Raw genomic sequence first — 22577 nt, forward strand, 5'->3', positions numbered from 1 at the left:
ATTCTGGGTAATTGAGTTTCACGTTATTCATGCACAAAATGCGTGTTTTTTAAAAAATGCAGTGAGTTTAAAAAATCAAACCAAGTGCCATTTGGAAGGGCAATTTACACTTCCTTTAGGAAAAATAAAATGAAAACTGGTGACCTTCCATATCCGACACATCAGTTGCGTCTATTGTGGAGCTTCATAGGACCCCCATTCATTCTGACGGCTCTCCTCTGCTTGAACATCGCCGCCTCGTGGACAGTACCACCCGGAAAAAGCTGTCAGTTTGGTCTCTCTTCTATAAATCCTCTCTGCTGCCACCATCTCAAACTGTCCTGTCAAAGGGGTATGCCACTATTTTGGGGCTTAATACAGTTGTAATCGTTGGCTGGGGTTTATAAAGGTGGTAAAGTGTCTTATTTTTCATGTTAAGCGTTGTCTTGCTTTAAGACAAGTTAAAAGAGGGAATATGTCGCTAAGCTAGTGAAAGTCAATGGATCCGTGTAGCAGCACACGGATCCATTGACTTTCACTAGCTTAGCGACATGCTCCCTCTTTTAACTTGTCTTCAAGCAAGACAACGGCTTACATGAAAAATAAGACACTCCACCACCTTTATAAACCCCAGCCAACGATTTTAACTGTATTAAGCCCCAAAATAGTGGCATACCCCTTTAAATAAAGGTACAAACCCCCCACCCCCCAAAAAAGAAAAAGAGGAAGCAATGCCAGGTTTCACTGCAGACCATACAAGCGAAAGCCTGTCACCTTAAAACTTCATTGTTGCATTAAAACTTCATTGCAACCATAGAGGTAGAAAATAACACTAGAGGTGACACAGCAATTCACAACAGCACTGGGAAATGGCACATGGAGCTTCCCAACTTCCGTAGGTAGTGTAGGCACCTTCAGTCAATGCAAGTCAATGGAGAACACGCCCACCCCTGTCAAAAAATGACTAAAACTGTGTGAATATGAAGTAACACTTTGATCAAAGACCAGATTTGAAATGTCAGGCTAAATATCTACTTAAATCATGTGAGTCGATAAAATACATTTAAAAATCAAATTATATATTTTAAGAACATATTTAGCAACACACTTCAACTATTGTCCTTGTACAGTGTGTTGGTGGACATTTTCACATGATTAAGCCATTTTCGACAGAGGTGAGCCTCCTTCTCCATTAATTTCCATTTCTCTGGTCTACCTACCAGTGCTTGACATTAACTTTTTCACTCACGGGCCACTGTGGCTAGTGTTTTTCCCCAGTCACTAGCCGTTCTGCTATTCTATTAGCCACATTTTTGATATTATTTTCTTTATCATAATACTGTACATCTAACTTCACAAGATAAGTTGCTACAGAAAATGAGTGCATAGCTTTCTACTGCATATGGAAATGAATCAAACAAATAGAAACAGAGTAACTTAGCTTTACTTTAACTTAAGCTTAGCTAACAGAGTAACTTAAATACAAACAATTGATACACAAGGGGCAAAATATATGAGCCAATCAGCTAGTGACACCGAAATTGTTAGTAACCGAATGAAAGAATGCCGTAAAAAGGGGGGCGGGGTCACCTCTAGTGTTATTTTCTACCTCTATGATTGTAACTGTTGTAGCTTAAATCATTACCATGTAGTGTTTTATCTTCAGTTGCCTGCAGGTTACATGAAGAGAAGAAGAAGAAGAAGAAGAAGAAGAAGAAGAAGAAGAAGAAAAAGAAGAAGAAAAAGACGAAACGCTGCAAAGGATGCGTGATCAGACTCAGAAATGTTTGTATTAGCCTATTTCACTAATTAAAATTATGACATCAGCATTGGCATTCACATACCAAAAATAAGATGCATCCTTTGGATAGCCTTAATTACGACAGGAAATATAAATAAAATTTGTATTGACAGACAATATTACATTTCATCATGTGTTGTTTCATATTTCTTAAGGTCTCTGCATACTTCACGTGCGCACTTTGGCGCGTGTGGACCGAGAACCATTAATGACGTTGTGGAAAAGCAGAGGCTTCTCTCTATCAGGATAGACCGTCACGGTTGAGTTCAAGAGGTGGATTGTGAAAGGCAACTTCAGGACTCCAATTTATCCCAATTTGGACCCATAGGCTGCGGCCTCTTCGCGGTCCTCTTCTCCCGGGTCTGCACCACCTCCAGGTCGTCTCCATTCTCGCAGCCATACGCCATCTCTCGCCGAGTTGTAGTTGCCACCGCTGACTTCTCTTGACTCACTCTGTCGGCGTCGAATCCCACTTCTGACACCAAATGTGGAAAAGCAGAGGCTTCTCTCTATCAGGATAGACCGTCACGGTTGAGTTCAAGAGGTGGATTGTGAAAGGCAACTTCAGGACTCCAATTTATCAAAAATATAAGCGCTTTTTATTTGTAGCAAAAATAAATGTGCACGTGGGCAAAAACATAACACGACTTGACATAAACTTCAGACTCTTATTTGCATCACTGTTTCAAGACCCTGCTAAACTCGCTGCTCACATCAACAGCTTCAAGGACACTGCTCTCCGGTTAACAGCAGTTCCTAATTTCGCATCTTGGAGTCAGCTTCCGATTATCAGCTGATTGCTCCCCCCTGCTCATCCCCACTCATCTGGGGTTTTAAACTTTGCGCACTAGCGCCAACCAATTACACTTCAATTGGTCTGTACTCTTGAACCAATAGGCTCACTCGAGTCTTAAACTAAACAAAATCATACTCTAACATTGTACTGCACATCATAATCATTACAGAAATCAAAACAACAAAACACATACATAAATACATTTTGCCACGGCACTTTACCCACACAAAATCGCCACAAATCCCCGACAAATATTGCACAACACCCGACACATAACTCCCGCCCCTTCAACAACACATTTCCCATTCCCAAAGTCAGATGATGGAAAACTTCTGCCAACGCGGGCGCGCTTCCACGTGACAGTGCGGCAAGGAAACAAGAAACGTTAGTGAAGTAGTCCAATGCTTGCGAGCTCGCTGGAATATTCAAACATTCAAGAGTCACTGTGTTCGCGGGCCTGCGTGCCCGTGTGTGAATGTGTGCGTGTATGCGCGTTCGCTTCTTGCAAGTCTCATGTCTCCCAGTGCGTAATAAGCACCAGAAATAAATAGCGCAATCGCATAGTCTTTAAAACGTAAAACAGTGAGAAGGGAAGATCACTTTCTCACAGACGTCATCACTTGCGACAGACTATTCATACTTCAGAAGGCTTTCGCTCGCATTGTCGGAAGTGCCCTCTGCTGTTCATGAGAGAAACGGCAGTATCTTTCGCAACTCGCAGCTTGAGTTCTACGGATGTATAAAATAGAAAGCCAAACACGGCTGCTGTAGGGCTACTGAACGTCTGACTTGTGACTTACCACATTGAAACATATATTTTTTGTTGTAGCCTACATTGCCAGATCATTCCAAGACCATGTGAGAGCATTGTTCTGGCGGCAGAATTTTTAAATATATCGCCGAACACAACGTGCTTCTGAATAAAGTAAATAATTGTTTCACTGAACAACATTTAAGAGAGAAGATAAAATAACTCTCTAGGACATTTTATTATCCTCAAAATGATGCATGATCCATTCTGTAGTAGCCTACAGTAGTTGTAGCCTCTCTTCGCAACTCCTGCTTTGTCTGCCTACCTGTATGGTCGCTGGTGGCGCACGACAAGTTACAAAATATCTGGGGTGCACGACGTCGCGCCACGGCAGCTCACGACACGGCGTGTGACGTCATTTTGGGTCACGTGACGGCGCGAGTGAGGTCGCGAGTGAAGTATGAAGGAGGGTAGCGCCAGTCACGACAAGTATGAATCCCCCTTTAGGCTGCCTGCATTTTGACTTTTGGTGCTCTTACTTCAGTGGCCACTGTGGACTATCCTGGCAACGCCGTACTCCACCCAAAGATTTTGTCTCCACACCTAGTCTGGCGAAACCCTCATAGCTCGTTTCGCTCACTGTTTAGCCAATCAGCAAACAGTTGAGAGTGGTGACGCAAAAGTCCGTTGCTGATTGCTTAAGGTAGCACTATTCACACTTTCGTTTTGTTATTTGTATGCTTCTGCAACACTATATTATAACAGTCATGCTAATAAAGCACAATATGGGTTTTAATTTGAATTCGGAACTCAAATTAATTTAAATGGCAGAGTAAGATCAGACCATCTCCCACCCTCCATAGAGACGGATACCTCTTAGCTTTCGCCAGACAGTTTGACGGAGTCAACAGTCGGCTTTCACCCAGGCTAACTCTGGACTCTCATAAGATCTCCTTGGACACATCATGTCTCATTACCACAGGTATCTACAGGTACCACAAAACTACTGTAGAATAAAAGTCCACTATCATGGCACTGCCGTGGCCTAACAGTAAGGCACTGGGTAACTACGCCGGTGACCAGGGTTCGATTCTGGCCCAGGTCATTTGCCCATCCCTCCCCGTCTCTCTCTCCCCACTCATTTCCTGTCTGTCCTTCACTGTCCTGCCAAGAATAAACGTTATAAAGTATAAATGCCCCAAAAAATCCACTATCATCAATGGGGCTCGAGGCTTGCAACTGGAAAATCGTCTCTGACCTTGCTGCCATTGTCTACTCAGCATGCAGACAAGAACGACACCAGACAAAAACACTCACCCTGAGAATGTATGATGGCTTTCACTGGAGTCAATGAGAGCAGGGATAAATGAACGGCAGGCTATGGGCCAATTAATATGCTGTAGCTGTGCATGGCATACAAAACAGCTACTGTAACGAGTGTATTGACAGGCAATAGATTGTGACTTTGGTAATTGGTATCACAAGGGCAAACATAATTAATAGCCAAATGGGTGGGGTTCACTAAAAGCAGTATAGTCTTAGATAACTTTAACAAAGTCAGCAGAACAAAAAGTTTGACACTTCTCTGTATTCAGTGTAGTCTTTTGCCTCTGAGATTTATCTTTTTTCCCTCTCTTTTTCTTCTTTTTTTAATCCATATTCTTTTATCTTACCATTTTTATTACACTAGAATGCCCTCTATATCTTATGTTTTATTCTTGCTGTTTGACTTTGTCTTGGTTTAATCTAAGTTTTTATTATTGTACATTCTACTATTTTAGTTTGACACTGTACAGCACTTTGGTCAGTTCTTGCTGCTTATACATGTTATATAAATTAAAGGACCACTCTAATAGAAAACTATAAGTTTACATGGTTTCAAACGTGTTTTCATGTGTCCAGAAACAGAACTCTAATGTACAGAAGTTGTTTTGTTCAGTAGTAAGGACTGTTTGTAAACATTGTTTTAACCGTTTTTCAACACTCTTAGTCCCGCCCCCCCAAAAACAAAAACGAGCTGGAATTGATGTCAAAAGATGAAAAATCACGTCTCAATTCACGCACTTGTGTCAGCCAAAATATCTGCACTTATTTGCCGTTAAACTGAGGGTGGGAAGTGCACTGCATCTCAGTACACAGTGCACAGTGCGGGGATTGGAACGCACACCGGGTCATTAGCAGCGCCTTGGCTAACTGGATCTGTGCACACTGTGGGAGCTGTGAAATTTGAGTGCGGATATGATAGTGATGTTATAGTTCAAATATACTATCTCTTTGTGTTATAGAGTGCATGGTGTTCATTATCCAAGACGGCGAACAGTTTGCAAAGAAATGTTTTCAATTTCAATAAAATAGAAAGTCTAACAGCACAAGTTCTGCAACTACAAGGCTAGCTTATTAGCTTTCCCCACGTCTCCACACTACCAAGCAAACTTCTAAACACAACACCACTATATAAAATGTAGGACACCGTCCACAGACATGGAGTGAAACAAATAGCTCTGATACCAAATCTGCCCCCCGACATTTTCGCTGTTGGGGTGAATATCTAATACCGTTACATTGTAAGCTTGACCTCAAAAGACACGTAGTAGCAACAAGGGGTTTCTAAACAGTCTGGAATAGCCAGTAGCACCAAAAGAGTAGAACATGTCACACGGAGATTATGTATCTGACACACTTACAATCTATGTTCACGCCGGTATACGGTAGCTGAACGGTCAATCAAGGGAGCCAAAGTTACGGAAAGTGTTTAATCTGTTACTTACTGTATCACATTAACAGCTATTCCACCCACCCAACCCTGAAAGCACAGTAGGTCGACGAAGCTAGCAGGCTAGCTAGTCCTACTCACCGATGTGTTGACTGAGACCCAGGCGAGCACCATTAGCAGTCTCACGATCCGTTTCCAAATACAGTATCTGTCAGGGCTCCTATGAATTATAATTTCAACGATCGAACACCCCATTCTTGCCTGCCGTCAATCCCATGTCTTCGTGCTGCTATCGTTTCACATTGTTAGCCTTGTCATTTCTCCAGCTGCTACTGTATGTTTTTGCAATGGCCAGGACAATAATCGCGGTCTTTACAAATTACATCAACATACTGTGTTTGAAAAGTGATCAAATCTGTAAGAACTAAGTTGTAATGTAGACTCGGAAGTACATTTTCAAACTTTATAGTCAATCAGGACAGCGTCATGTCTGCAACTCATCTCGAGTCACACTTGGCTTGCTAGCTCATCCGTAGCCTCGTCTCGTTGGAGTAAAGTAAACAACAGTCCCCATGGCTCTGAAATATGAGGTAACGGTGCCACCTAGTGGTTTGCCAACATGTAGGTACAACAACTACCGGTACCCACAGTAGGCCTACAATGCCATATAAAACAGCGTTGAAGCATTACAAAAAATCTTGTTTTAATTCTTGTAAAAATCGATATTTCCGGAGTCATGAAATTCGGCTTGTGACGTCACATATGTGATATCCAATCAGAAATGTTTATTTTGTAAATTAACTAAAAACTATAAAATTATAAACCCAAATTATTTTTTACTTAATTAATGATTCAGGTTTATGGGTTTTGAATAATGGTGCACATAACATGTAAGAATGGTTTTCTATTAGAGTGGTCCTTTAAACTTACTTACTTACTTACTTACTCTACAGCTGTGCGATAATGAGTAAATTTCAATCCAATGAAATTGACGTCAACGTGTCTTAAAGGGGGATGCCACTATTTTGGGGCTTAATACACTCTCAGAAATAAAGGTACAGAACTCGTCGCTGTGGCAGTACTCTCAAGGGGAGTACCATTGCGTCACTTGATTGGTACCCCAAAAAAGAGGTGCGTTCAGTTTCTTGCAATGTCGACCGATATGCATCTGTCACCTCTTTTTTGAGGTACCACCCAAGCGACGCAATGGTACTCCCCTTGTGGGTACTGCCACAGCGACGAATTCTGTACCTTTATTTCCGAGAGTGTACAGTTAAAATCGTTGGGTGGGGTTTATAAAGGTGGTTAAGTGTCTTATTTTTCATGTTAATCGTTGTCTTGCTTTAAGACAAGTTAAAAGAGGGAATATGTCGCTAAGCTAGTGAAAGTCAATGTATCCGTGTAGCATGCTAGCGACACAAGCAAGAAAAGCCCTCAAAAATACTTTCAAAAGCGTATAAGGACCTGACAGGTGTGATTGGCACATGAAATTGAATCTTGCTGCAAAACAGTTCAAAAGCCTTTGAGTGTTTCTTGAATGATGACAAAGCCAATCAGTGAGTAGATTTGTAGGCCCAATGCTGCAACTCCCCAGAAAGGATCCATCTTTGAAAGTGTTCTGTAATTGTTTCGCGCTCATTAGCCAAATAATGAAGTTTGTAATTCATAGTAATTCATCATCTGTAATGATGTGGGATATTGGAGAAGAAACAAGGCTTTTGAGAGCCATTGAGCACATGCAAATGATGAGTTCTTTTTTTTCTGAAGAACAATATAATCATGCTGAACCTGCTGTGCCTTCATCAAATAGTAATATAGTATGCAGAGCATTGTAATCAGTTTTCTATTGTACTAGTGTGTGAGCGTGTGTGCGCGCGTGTGTTAGTGTGTGTGCATGTGCGTGTGTGTATGTGTCATATTATGCCAGAGAAAAATAATGACGATGAAAAAGAGAACGTAGAGACTACAGACAGAGAGGAAGAGAGAGAGAGAGAGGGGAAGAGTGAAGGTAGCATAGCATAGGCCCTCAATAATAAAGGACAGTGGATCTGTGTGAGGGGTTGGTCTAGCCTAGAAATCTAGATGCCCCTAGAGGCCGCAAATTGAATTTGCTCCCGGTTCCTGAATCTACAAGCGGTCCAAGGTGGACCGGCCAAGGTGGAGGGGCAGGATCAGGGGCCGGGCTAGCTATTGACGACACAACTGGGCTTTCAGAACATACACGCCCCAGGTGAAAACTAGCGTAGCGTAATGCTAGTGTAGCATTGCACCAGTCTAGGAGGAAATGCATCTGACCACCACCGCCACAGCCAAACGAGTTGCCGTAATAAATTGTGTTTTCACTTACAAAGTTTTCACTTACAAAACATGCCTCATATTCAACCACAGGGCCCTCCTTCACCAACCAGCGAAATGTTGAGCAATTTTGGGCTTGTGTTCTCAGCCCCCTGCTGTTCACGCTGCTGACACATGACTGCACAACGACCCACAGCACTAACCATCTAGTGAAGTTTGCGGATGATACAACACTGGTGGGCCTCATCACTAAGGGCGATGAGACCCACTACAGAGAAGAAGTAGACCTGCTGGCCAGATGGTGCAAAGACAACAACCTCCTGCTGAATGTCAACAAGACCAAGGAGATTGTTGTCAACTTTCAGAGGGTCCAAAAACAACTGCCACCACTGACCATCGACGGTGATGCTGTGGAGAGAGTGAGCAGCACCAAGTTCCTTGGAGTGCACATCAGCGACGACCTCTCTTGGACCACCAACACTACATCACTGGCGAAGAAGGCCCATCAGCGTCTCTACTTCTTGCGCAAACTAAAGAAGGCAAGTGCTACACCCTCCATCATGACAACATTCTACAGAGGAACCATAGAGAGCGTCGTGTCCAGCTGCATCACAGTGTGGGGAGGAAGCTGCACGGAGAAAAACAGGAAGACACTCCAGCGTGTTGTGAACACAGCGAAGAAGATCATTGGAGTACCACACCCTCCCTGCAGGACATTTACACCGCACGCCTCACCCGAAAAGCACTGATGATCATCAAAGACACAAGCCACCCTGCACACAAACTGTTCAGCCTCCTGCCCTCTGGAAAGAGGTACAGGCGCCTCCGTTCCCGTACCACCAGGCTTACAAGCAGCACGATGCATCAAGCAATCAAGATACTGAACACTCAACCCACTCTCCCTTCACTGTCAGCCTCTAGCCAGCCAGGCCACTGACAACGCTCCCCCCCCTCATCCCCACCACCATATCTGCGACTGAACACTCCACCTGCACTACTACATCTGTGACTGAACTTTCAACCTGCACTAACTCAAAACATACACATGCACACACACACACACACACACACACACACACACACACACACACACACACACACACACACACACACAAGCACACTGCACTTTCTGCACTAAACCCAAACATACACACACTGACACACAACTCATACTCACACACACACACACACACACACACACACACACACATACACAGGTACACACACACAGACGCACTCCGCACTTTCTACCTGCACTAAACACACACACACACACACACACACACACACACACACACACACACACACACACACACACACACACACACACACACACACACACACACACACACACACGCACACAAAACACATACAAACACACACACACACATACTGCTGCTGGTGTATTTAAATAAAAAACCTTTTTTTTTTTTTTTTAATTATTTATTTCTTCAAATGCTACTATTACTATGTCAGAACGCTATAAAGGACTTTTAGGAAAAAGAACAACAAAATACCTCCTCTTAATGTATGTTCTCTACAAGTCTTCTGTTGTCCAGTCTTGCACTTTAAATGTCTGTATGAGCAATGTCTACGTCCATACTGTCTATGTCCATGTATGAGTACTGTCTATGTCTATACTGTCTATGTCCTTACCTAGATTAGTCTATGTCTGCATGGGAGAGCAAGAAACGCAATTTCAAATTCTTTGTATGACCAGTGCATGTAAAGAAATTGACAATAAACTTGACTTGACTTGACTTGACTTAAATGGTTGCATAAACGAATATGATTGTTGTCAACATGACATGTTCTGTGTAAGCTAGCTAGCTGGATACCAAGCTAGCTGTGTTATTTGACGAGAGGTGGGCTAGCCGCTAGCTCGACCGACAAGGTCTCATTCCCATCTATTTAGTAAGCCATTTATAGATTTCCAAAGCTCCCAAATGTCTTGTTTTAATGCTGTGGGTCTTATTATAACTGTCACTAAATTGGCAAGCCCTTTCAAGCATTTTAAAGGTTGAAAAGAGACCAGTTGTAGTTGTAAACAAAATACCAGTTGATCTGGTTAAGATGGCCCGTGCTATGTCATTTCAAATGTTTTGATAAACAACTTCTTAAATAATGACATATAACTTGTCTGCTTGCTGACCATATGTTTAGGACTTTGTAAATGGCAATTTGATATTTGATTACAGTCAGAAAGCCGAGATGCACCGAATCTCTGCCATGAACTGACGGGGGTAGCCGGGCAAGTTACTGTTAGCATTTTACAGATCCAGTAGACCATTTCTTTTAGGTGTAGAACAAAATCGCAGCCGTTAAAAGTTACCAAAGATCCAAACACGCTAATCGTTAACTCATAGACATTGTGTTTTGATACTGAGTGGGTTAGTTGTGCAAACAGCCGTCAGTTGTATTGTTCGTATTCTCTGAGTCTGAAGCCAGCAGCCTGCTCTCTCTGCTCTGTTCGTGCAGCTGGCAGCTGCAAGGTAGCTCCAGGGGCTGTTCACTCACGGAACTTCCTGTTAGCCACAATTGGCTAACCCTAACCACGGGACAGTGCAAAATGAATGGGTGTCAATGGAGTTTTTTACCATTATCATTTTTGTGATTTTTTATAATTTTTTGTCCTGAAATATTAATATTAAGTTCGAAGCTAGAAATAATAAGACTCCATTTGAGTAGCGTTTCGATTATTTTGCGCCACTAGATTATTATATACTGGGTCACAAAGCTCAATTTTTATGAGGCCAAACCCATAAACATTAGCGCGATGCTAGCGAGTACAGGTTGAAATCTTCTAACCTGCTGTAAAACTACACACCTGTGCGATTTGTCAATACAGCCTATTGTTAAACAACAGTCATAGTGCTTACCAGGAATGTTTTGTTGATGATATTTGTGACTGGAAATCGCAGTAGCAATGTATTTAGCATGGGTTCCCCTTTCCATTCCATACATTTTCCCACATGAAGGACTGGCCCACGCTCGTTACTGCATTATGCATGCAAAGCTAACTGGCTACAATGGGAACCAATGAGACTGAGCCTTCTCCCTGTTAGAGGTTCTCTGGTAGCTCCAACCGAAACTATTACTGGCCACGCCCCTACAGTTTGCTTTGTGGGGATTCAATGTGATTGGTTGTTGCACCATCCTATTGCGTGGCATTGAGTGCCGAGGTGTTTGATAGACAACCGTTTATCCCGCCCACACGGCTTCCTAGCTACTCCACACCCATGTCAGCTTTCAGCTCGCTAGGCTAGGGTTGGTCTATCCCACAAATGCCTTGACTGTTTTTCGATCCCAGTCCAGCCCTGTGTGACCTACATATTATATTATATCATGTCCTGCTTGATTGAGGATTGTCACAAATTGTCCTGCATCTATTGCGAAACGTATTTGTACTATATCACACACTCTCATTTTCTTTCTTTCTGTGCTAGGCGCTGCCCAAGTTCAATTATAGATTCTGATATATATAGCTGTGAAATGAGTGTAGCATGATAGGTTCCTCAGCAATGAACGCTGATGAGCTCAGAGAGTACTTAGGCTCAATGACACGGCTGAAATGACAACGCAGTCAGAGGTCAATGGCAGACTGAAGGAGTTTTTCCAACCTCATTTTCAGCAGTTCATGAGCTTGTAAGAATGTGAAATGCAGACGACGCTGAATTCGCTTTGCCTCCTTCCCTGGGATAGAATTGCACTCAGCAACACATGAATGTGATTTGCAGGTAAACTGACAGAATACTGTCTGTCACTACAGAATAGTGATTGTCATGGCTGCCTCAGTGGCAGCTGCAACAAGTCATTAATGAAGTTCAAAAGTTTCAAAATAGCGTTATTGTCTAACATGTTGCCATATTAGAACATGGTCTTTTGAAGGCTTTCCTTTAAATGGGTATGCCACTATTTTGGGGCTTAATACAGGTAAAATCGTTGGCCAGGGTTTATAAAGGTGGTATAGTGTCTTATTTTTTATGTAAGCCGTTGTCTTGCTTTAAGACAAGTTAAAAGAGGGAATATGTCGCTAGTGAAAGTCAATGGATCCATGTAGCATGCTACAATGCTACACGGATCCATAGACTTTCACTAGCTTATCGACATATTCCCTCTTTTAACTTGTCCTAAAGCAATACAACGCTTAACATGAAAAATAAGACACTTTACCACCTTTATAAACCCCCAGCCAACGATTTTAACTGTATTAAGCCCCAAAATAGTGGCATACCCCTTTAATTGTGTGTGAGGTGTTTGTGTAATAAGTGCAGGTCAGTCTGGTTGAGTCGTAGCTGAACAGGGCCGCTGACAGGGTTGGCCATGCAGTCCAAGGACAAAGTAACCTAATTTGAAAAGGCAAGGGCCCCCCTACCAATAACTACAATGTCTTGAGAACCGAAATTTAGTAGCCTGATTATCGTCGATTTTCAAATGTCTTCGTTACTTGGTCTGACCTAGCCTGGTCCTGACCACCCCATAATACTACCATTTCATTTCGCATTCATGGTCAGGAGGTTGTGTGATCTGACACGATTGCAGAAAGCGGGAAGTTTGCACTCAGTTATGATTTGAATTTATTGGACAGCTCTCACCCAATTGCAGACAGTTACTCAACAACAACATAGCGCAGACGTTTACATCATCGTTACGAGCGTCCTCCCCTTTCGCCCCCCTCGTGGGGCACTTATTCACTTATTGGCTGTTTTCTAGGGAGGGTTGGCCGGCCAGATCCTGCCGGCCTACATCGCTCCACAGAAAAGAGTTACCACACTAGTACGGAGCCAATCTTTTTGATGGAAGTGGGATGGTGCGCCAGGCTTGGTTAACATTTCCCAAATGGCATGGTTGACCAGCCTCCCTCGGTTTGCTACTGATCGATGTCAGAAAAGGCTGTGCCAAAGTTCAAACCAAACATTTTTTTAGTCCCTGGCCCTACCATGTCGCTAACAGTAGGGCACTCGCCAGCTACGCTTCTGACCCGGGTTCGATTCCGGCCCGGGTCCTTTGCCGACCCTTCCCAGTCTCTCTCTCCCCACTCGCTTCCTGTCATTGCTTCACTGTCCTATCAAAATAAAGGCAAAAAAGCCCCCCAAAAACATTTTCTTAGTCCCATTAGAACGTCTCTGCTTAAATCCCGTCACTGCCTTGCACACGCCTTTACATAGGGCCGTTGGAATTGCTCAGAGTTGATTGGTTCCTGAAGTGGGTAGAGTTCCCGTTTTTTGCAGAGATCAGAAATAACATTTACATTGCTCGTGGCGTGACTAGAAGCAATGCCGAAGGTGTTGCGTCACGCAGAGGGCGTGATAGGTCTACAATTGTAGTCTTCCCTCTCTCCTTGGGCACAGGACAACTGACCTGTGACACCCCCCCCCCCCCACACACACACACACACACACTCAGCTTCTCTGGAGATGAATAACAATCATTGTTGTTTGCAAAAGTGGCTGCAAAATAGTTCATTAATCTTGTCACATGTTTTTAGCACAGTCAATGGCTTAGCACTAAGTGCATTGGTCTGTCATATCACCTGCCAAGCCCACACACAGCCATCACTGTGATGCGAGGAGAGCCTGAAAGGAATGCAGGTCATAAAACATTGACATGCAATTACGTTTGAGTTGAAGGTAGCTTGAACATTGAAAAATCTGACCTGGGAGCAGCACCAATAAATAGCCAGATAAAAAGATAGAAAAGTCTGTTCAGTGTTGCCAGATTGGGCTGTTTCCCGCACAATTGGGCTGCTTAGAATAGCTGTCTGGGAGTAAAAGTGGCATTTTGCAGGAAAACCCTCCCAATTTTGCCCATAGACATCGATGGAATTGGGCAGGATTTAGGGCTTCCGGGCGGGTTTTGAGCATTTTTTTTGGGCTAGAAATCATCAGCCTTATCTGGCAACCCTGAGTCCGCTACAACCAGGATTTTTTGCTCCCACTTATTTATTAATTTTCCGTGAGGTTTTCCGTGAGGTAGAAACCTTTCTCTCTTTTTATCATGCAATTAAGTTTGAACATCAGTTTAAGTGGATTACACATTTGCAGCACAGTATTTGCAGCACAGTATTTTTTCCACCCTGAAAACAAACAGACCGTTTGTTTGGTTGTTAGATACATTGGATTTCGGAGTTTCACGTTTCTAGGACTTTGAGAATATTGTACTGTCAGGTTGATGGGACGTGTTGGCTTGTTTGAATACATAGCCTATCCTAAACGTGGTTTGTCCTTGACAGAGCGTACAGTAGTTGCATATACAGTAGCCTGGGGAATCCCATGCTGCTTTGCACAATGTTAACCAGACAACATGCACAGTGTATTCCAGTTTCAAATAGAATATTGTCAGTAACCTATTCAGTTTAAAACAGGTACCAGTAGCCTACCGACATGTGTGGAATAGCGTTCTGCAGCCTGAATATTCCCTGAACACGACCACATTGAATAAAGAGTTTAACCACCCATGCATAAACCGCATGCTGCCATCCCATTTAAAATCTGAATATTGTAACTTTGGTCACTTTTCCCATACATTTGGTATAGTAGCCTACTGAGGAGAATACAAATCTGAACAATTGTAGAGATTTTAGCATACACCAGACAGAACTGACAGACCTCAAAGACTACAGGTATGGTACAGCTTCAAAATCTGCACAGTATCAATGTGAGGCAGCTAGCCTGATAAACCATCTTAAATGTGAGATTATATGTGTAATTTAGTCTGGCCCCGATGAATAGTACATCCGAAGATTGTTGATAAGAACAACCCGTTGTCTTTCAAACCGTGGCCGGCAATCTGACCAATCAGTGCTATCTTTCTCGTTGTTGATGTGCTTTCCCAACCTTGCAAGCTTCGTCGTCACTCCTTCAAAACCCCCCCTGCTTTGATTCAAAACACATCTCTGCGTTGTGATTGGTTTGCCAGATTCTTGGCAAGCCTGGCAGACCACTCAAACGAGACCCTGGCCTGAATTTCCCCCTGGGGATTAATAAAGTTACTCTTCTCTACGATGCGAGGCCAGACCAGTAGGGGCGTCTATTTCTAGGCTAACAAACACCAATAACTCAAAATTTGTTGTAATTAAGCATCAACCCCATGACATTGCCATATGAGCTTCACAGTGTAAATTCAAACACTCTTATAGCTTGTCCTACTCTTCGCACCAAAAATGGCTGTGTATCTTACCAATTTTGCAGATTAAAGGCTTTCGGCTTCCTTCCCTCTCCTTGAACGTATTACGTTGTACGTAATAAAACTCTCCTGTTTAAGCTCTATCTGTTTGCTACCAGTTAATGGACTGGCTTTCAATCTCCAGGGAGAGAGTTTAATTAGAAACGGGTCGGCAAACATTACGGAAATTACATTATCCATCGTATTTATGGGTTTTTAATGTGCATGTGCTCTGTGGGTGAGAAGCACCCTGTTGCTGTGTGTGTGTGTGTGTGTGTGTGTGTGTGTGTGTGTGTGTGTGTGTGTGTGTGCGTGTGTGTGTTGGTGCGTGCATGTGTGTGTTAGTGTGTGTGTGTGTGTGTGTGTGTGTATGTGTTGTGCTTGTGTGTGAGTGTGAGTGTGCGTGTGTGTGTGTGAGGTAAGTTGAATGATTCATCAGCGGTAGGTAGGTGGAACAGTATTTGCCACTTGTGTTCCCCATCCACTGGAGACCTGGGGTGCCTTTCTCGAAACCATTGGCTACTTTGTTGTTTGCAATGCCATTTCCCATTGACAACTACCAAATTTGCTAACTGCTAACAACTACGCTTTCCAGAAATGCACCCCTGTTTTGTAGAGGGCAGGCCCGCCGACAGGTGGGCGACAAAGGGGTATGTTGTCCCGGGCCCAGCGAGATAGGGCCCCCAGAATTCGGTCCCCATTACATTGTATGTATTGGGTACAGGGCCCTTTCAGATGACTTTGTCCTGGGCCCAGTGAAAGCTGTCAGCAGCCCTGGTAGAGGGTACATTATTACCGGGGCCACCGGAGGAGCTACAACCCAACCCAAATCTGCTTTGTGTTCCCAGTCCTGTTTGTATGTCCATTTGTATTGACAGTTAAAGGAAAACAGATATTAAATCCATTCATTTATGCTGCATGCACCACCCAACGCTGCACACAACTATGGGAGAGCATCCACACATGTTGAATGTTCATGGTTTAAACCTGTGGTTCCCAAACTTATCCAGAGAGACCCCTTTTGGACCTAAGAATATTTTTGCGACCCCCCCACCTCCCATTTTCAAAAATTATAAACATATTTTTGCTAAACTGTAGTGTAAAAGTGAAAAGTGAAAGCCCATTGGGAAACTCCAACTCCCATTGTCATTGTGACACAGCACTCCACAGCACACAAGTGAACACTGCACACTGCACACAACAAAATTGCATTTATGCCTCACCCGTGCAAGGGGGCAGCCCTCAGTGACGCCCCATGGGGAGCAGTGCGGTGGGACGGTACCATGCTCAGGGTACCTCAGTCATGGAGGAGGATGGGGGAGAGCACTGGTTGATTACTCCCCCCACAAACCTGGCGGGTCGGGAGTCGAACCGGCAACTTCTGGGATGCAAGTCTGACGCCCTAACCGCTCACCCATGACTGCCCATGAAATCACAGGAAAGGTAAATACATTCATTATCCATTGAAGTGAATATTGTTATTAACAATATATGGAAAGGTTATTATAAAAGTAGGCCTATATTCAAGGGTATATATAAACAGTCCTTTCTGTCCGCAGCCCCCTGCAGTCTGTACCTCTGTGACCAAACGCCCCACCCGCTGGGGTCCTGACTCCAGTTTGCGAACCACTGGTTTAAACTGAGTATGATCAACAGATGGTGCGAGTCTGTGTTATAATGGTGTGAGGATAATGTCTGGCATGTTTTCAACACTATGTTTTCCCCTTTATATTCTTTCCACCCATCCTCTCCAGCTGCCCTCGGGCTGTTTTGCAATGCGCTCCATTTTCCCATTGCTGTCTGTGAAAAGGAGGATTCCCCGCTTTCACGAATTCATGGTTTTAATGCAGTGACGTGCGGTCAACTTTATGGCTGGTGAGGCAAATATATAATACTACAGCTACAGTATAAGTACATTTTAGTAAATTTACCAAATAGGCCTACCGATAAGTTTCATATGTCATAGCTTTCTTAACATAAGGTAGGCCTACAAAATAAAACATGCTGCATTTCCGTAGAGAAAATGCTATTAGATCTCTCTCTCTCTCTCTCTCACATACACACACACACACACACACACACACACACACACACACACACACACACACACACACAGGATTCAAACAGTGGTCTCACATAAACCACATAGCAGCAATGTGGAGAAACAGCAGCATCACGGCTGAGAGAGCTGGAGTGCAGAGCAGAGGAGAGGAGAGTAGTGGAGAGGAGAGGAGAGGAGGAGAGGAGAGGAGAGGAGAGAAGAGGATAGGAGAGGAGAAGAGAGGAGAGGAGAGGAGAGGAGAAGAGGGAAGAGGAGATGGGAAAAGAGAGGAGAGGAGAGGAGGAGGGGAGAGTAGTGAAGAGTGTACGCTCCTTCACAGCCCACTGCTCTCACACACGGCGGATGCTCAATGAAAGACACACACACACACACAGGATTCAAAACATGGTGTCATATAGACCGCTGAGCACCACGGCGAACAAACTGGTGTGATAGCTTTTGTCATAAGCACCGGATTCTCGCGCAAATGTAGGCCTACATCTACTTGTACGAGGCTACGGCAAACGATGTGGGACAAAGGTGTGGCAGGAAGCGAATGTCAACATTTAAACAGAGATTACTACACAAGCTTCGATATGGTCACCAAATATTTTGGGACTGTCCTTTATGTTATGCCTACACTTTGGAATTAGATCAGAGTCTTGTAGTTACACGGGTATATTTGATTTACCTCAACGGTACCCTGTAGGCTACTCAACTTTACAAACAGTTACAGGGCACATGAGAATCCTGTTCAGATCACAAAAGCTACCACCACACCACCAGTGTTGCCAGATTGGGCTGTTTCCCACCCAATTGGGCTGCTAAGGGTGGCAGTCTTCGGGTAAAATAAAAGGATCAAAAATGGCATTTGGGAAGGTTTCTCTGCAGATTCATGACCATAGAAATCGATAGAATTTAGTTCAAATTGGGCGGGATTCAGTGCCTCCCTCCAAGCAGGTTTCAAGCCTTTTTTGGGCTGGAAATCATCAGTCTCATCTGGCAACCCTGCACACCACACCAGACAGAATCACGTCGGATTTTCTCTCTCCCCACGGGTCTCACAAACACAGGCTTCACACACATAGGAAACACTGATCTTACCTTTAACTCGTACATCAGGTCCATGCGCCGCTCTTTTCCTTCACTTTGGCATGCTAACGTTACTTTAGCCGGTGCTGTCCATCCAAAGTCACATCTATTCGAGACGCCCCAAACGTCCAAAGCAATTTGGCATTGAATATGAATATGAGTAGCCGCGAGGATTTGTGTTTCGTGAGGCTCCTTAGTCCTTAGTAAATTGTTAAGTCGTAAAATTCCATGCGAATGGTCTTCCACACATTCTCGCCGGTTGCAAACAAGACACAGGGGAAACAAAAAATAGTTTCTGTTGTACCACTCACTTTGAAATGATCGGGTAGTTATAACCTTCTGACCGTCACCTGCAGTAGCAAACCCTTCAGCTCTGTCGGTCCTCCATTCTTTATCACATATTTTCCTCTTGGAAATCCAACTTTGAGAATGCTCTTAGTTTCGTTATGAAATCCACTTGTAGCAGACAAAGTGAACAAGCTAGCCAACAACACCGACTGACTGTATTGTGAACTTCAGATTTGCTATGACGTAACTGGCCAGCAATACTCTCAACGCCAGAAGGAGTCTGCGGCCAGGCTACTGCTGGCCTCACCACTGTATATTTCAGTGGGCGTTATGCCAAAGCGTTCAGAGTAAAGAAATGATAATCACACGTAGAAAATAGTAGAACATTATCAGGAATTGAGGGCACACCATACATACTTCTATTAAGTGTATAAAAACGTTTAATACAATATTACCAGGTTGCATTCACAGAACGAGCAAAATGGCGCATGCGCTCAAGCTTGTTAACGAGGGATTGCGCAATCCGGGGTGAGGCCAGTTCAGAGTTGCCCCAAATTCACCGTATTCGGAGCAATTTGACATGAAATGGGCAAATATTAGGATTTTGCCCACGGAAATGATTGAAAATGAGTGAAACTGTTTAAATACTGCTCAAATGGTAGTTATGGTGCAGATGCTCGAAAACAATAGCTGTTATTGTTACTATTATTCACATTTACTGCAGCTCATCATTCTCAGGTCTGGCTGGTGAGGCCGTGCCTCCCCTGCCGTATTGGAGTGCACGTGCCTGTTTTAATGTCACTTATGAAGTGTGTGTGTAATTATAGCCAAGTTGGCTGGCGCTTTCGGTGCTCTTTGAGAAGGCATGTGCTCTGGATTTCACATATGATGGCAGTGCATTTTTAAGGTTTGGATTTGCGTTGTAAGACCACTCATTTTCGGCAAGCAAGAAAGGTTATTTTAGCTTTTGTGCAAAACGGTGTTAGAAACTACAAAGTGCGCATCACATATTTGACGTGAACCGAGGCACAGCTAACCCTACTGCTGCTCCGTGGCTGCACGTCGGACATGCGACTTCTGTTGTGTAGTCCAAATAATTACATAGTTTTGCACGCACACAACTCAAAAATCACTTGCCAAGTGAAGTCAACAAGCACACCATTGGTCATCATTAATTCTGATGTACAGCATAGCCTATGTGTGATCGACGGGGGAATGCGAGGTGGATCGGAAAATAGCTTTGATCAGTCCATTACAAACCAGTCAAAAGTTTTGGCTTTCCCAGCCCCATGAGCCGCCCGGAAGGGGTGGAGACTTAGGTGCCCCATTCCTCTTTTCCACTGCAGGTTTTCTGGAAGGCCTACAGCTCAACACAGCGTGACTCGGCCGCCACTCTTAGCTTTTCGAATAGGCACAACACAGCTCAATCCTAAAGCAAAACGTGACTGCAGAGGCGAGTTTTGTCGAGCTGTAGGCTTACCAGAAAACCTGCAGTTCTGCTGTTATGGCTGATAACATCATCAAGGATACAACATAAATCAGTTTCCTGCAGTGTGTGTGTGTGCGTGCGTGCGTGCGTGTGTGTGTGTGCGCGCGTGTGTGTGAATACTGTATGTCATCCTGCGGGCGACGTGTTATGTTTTAAAGGTATTGACCAGGCTTTAAGTGGTTATACTCATTTACTCACTCACTGACTCGATGAATAAATATGGGGGCTTTAGAGGTACATCTAGTCCCTTTCAGCGCCCAGTGTCAGGGCTATAAGCCATAACTCAGGATAGAGCCAGTGGGAACCTGTGATTTAGGACAGGGCTCCTTTCCCCATAGCCTACATAAATAACAGGGAACTACTGGAGCAAACATGTTGGTTTTGCAGATAGTCCCAGATGCACTGTATGCATATGCATACACCTTTCTGGCTGAGGCTGCAGTGTACAGTATTTGACATTATGTAATGTGTTTATAATGTGTGAGTTTTTGTGTGTTTGTCTTGTTAGTTCATTGCTTCTCTTATTGGCCATGTATCACTTGCAAAAGAGATTACATTCTCATTGTTGCTACCCTGTTAAAATAAATAATAGATCAAAATAAAATGTATAAAATGTTATCGATGAAACTTTCAGAAGTGCTGCTGTGTGTTAACATGGCTCTCTAGGCTTATGAGTCTACAATGTTAATGTCTTAACATCTTCACACGTTTGTGCCACATCCTTAATTTCCCTCAGGATTAATAAATGATACTCTACATATTGCTCAGTGTATCTGCTTGCAACTGGAACTGGAACATGTGTGGCATTCAAAGTCCCCATTTCCCAATAGTATATAATTTTATTTTCATTATAAAATGAATGACTTTACTATCATTCTGGAGTGTCCTCCTCAAAGGGCCTTACACAGTTTACGCCTATTGCATGCGCCGCTGGCTACGGATCACTACACTTCCACCATTATGCGGTAATGCACAGCCAAACAAGACTTAATTCTTGATGCGTACTTAAGTACATTATGGGGGATACACTTGGATTGCTGGGGAGAATGCTGTGACATTACACGTCGTGTGCGTTACACGAGTTTGCTGAAATTTATCGCGTCAACTATGGAAGTCTTCTCTTTCTGACATAGCCTACCGCCACTCAGCCAGTCCTCCACCAACACCAATGTCCCTTAGCAATGGAGTTTCTGGCCTCCCTTTAAACTTACTTGTGAAGGTCCTCATTTTATGAACTTTATTAGACGACACAAGCGGTGTCTGGTTGAGGTTAATGATGATATAAAACTTGAAACGACTAACTGAGGAGGATCATATTTCCCATAAAAAGGCAGTATTACTGTCATGGCAGAAACACTTTATGGCGATAGATAGCAATGCAGATGGTAGATGGATGCTCTGGGAATAATACAGACTCTTGTTCAGTCATATCTCTTTGAACTTTAAGCTTTCCTTAGATTGCTTTATATGGAAGAATATACACTGTACCTGTAGTAGACTTTTAGTCATTTAAAGTTTTTCCTGTTTTGTGCTACTTTATTCTACCTGAGGGGGTACTTGCAGGCTTGGCCTCATCTGCTCTGTTTCTGATTAGCCAACATTTGTGCAGAAATGTGCAAAAAGCTTTGTGGATGCCTGCATTCTCTTCTGTCTGGAAGTTTGAGTTTACAGTAAGACAAATATCATTTACTGTATCAGTAAGCAACTGCTGTGTACAGATGACTGAATTATTAGGCTATACCAACTTTGTTATCCCTGTTTCGTCATTTTGTTAAGTGGAAAAGATTCTATGAGAGGTCTATCAGAAGTTTCTTCCTTAATTTGTTTGATGCCTTGAAGTCTGAAAATGTCAGCAAAAACATGGAAACAACCATATTGAATAATTAAACTTTTACAAAGACAAACCAACCCCCCCCCCCCCCACACACACACACACACACACACACACACACACACACCTTTACTAATCAGTTTTCAGAAACACTTTATCTGCAGGGGTCTACATAATGTTGTAACTGGCATAAGAATGGCTAGCCTAACTGTAATTACAAGGACTGTTTGGAATATTTTTTAAAGTGTCTCCACATGGCTGAAACACTCTAGGCCAGGGGTGTCAAACTCAAATTGACTGAGGGCCAAAATTAAAATCTGGAATGAAGTCGTGGGCC

The sequence above is a fragment of the Engraulis encrasicolus genome, chromosome 10 (assembly GCF_034702125.1).
Source record: "Engraulis encrasicolus isolate BLACKSEA-1 chromosome 10, IST_EnEncr_1.0, whole genome shotgun sequence".
In the NCBI taxonomy this organism is placed as follows: domain Eukaryota; kingdom Metazoa; phylum Chordata; class Actinopteri; order Clupeiformes; family Engraulidae; genus Engraulis; species Engraulis encrasicolus.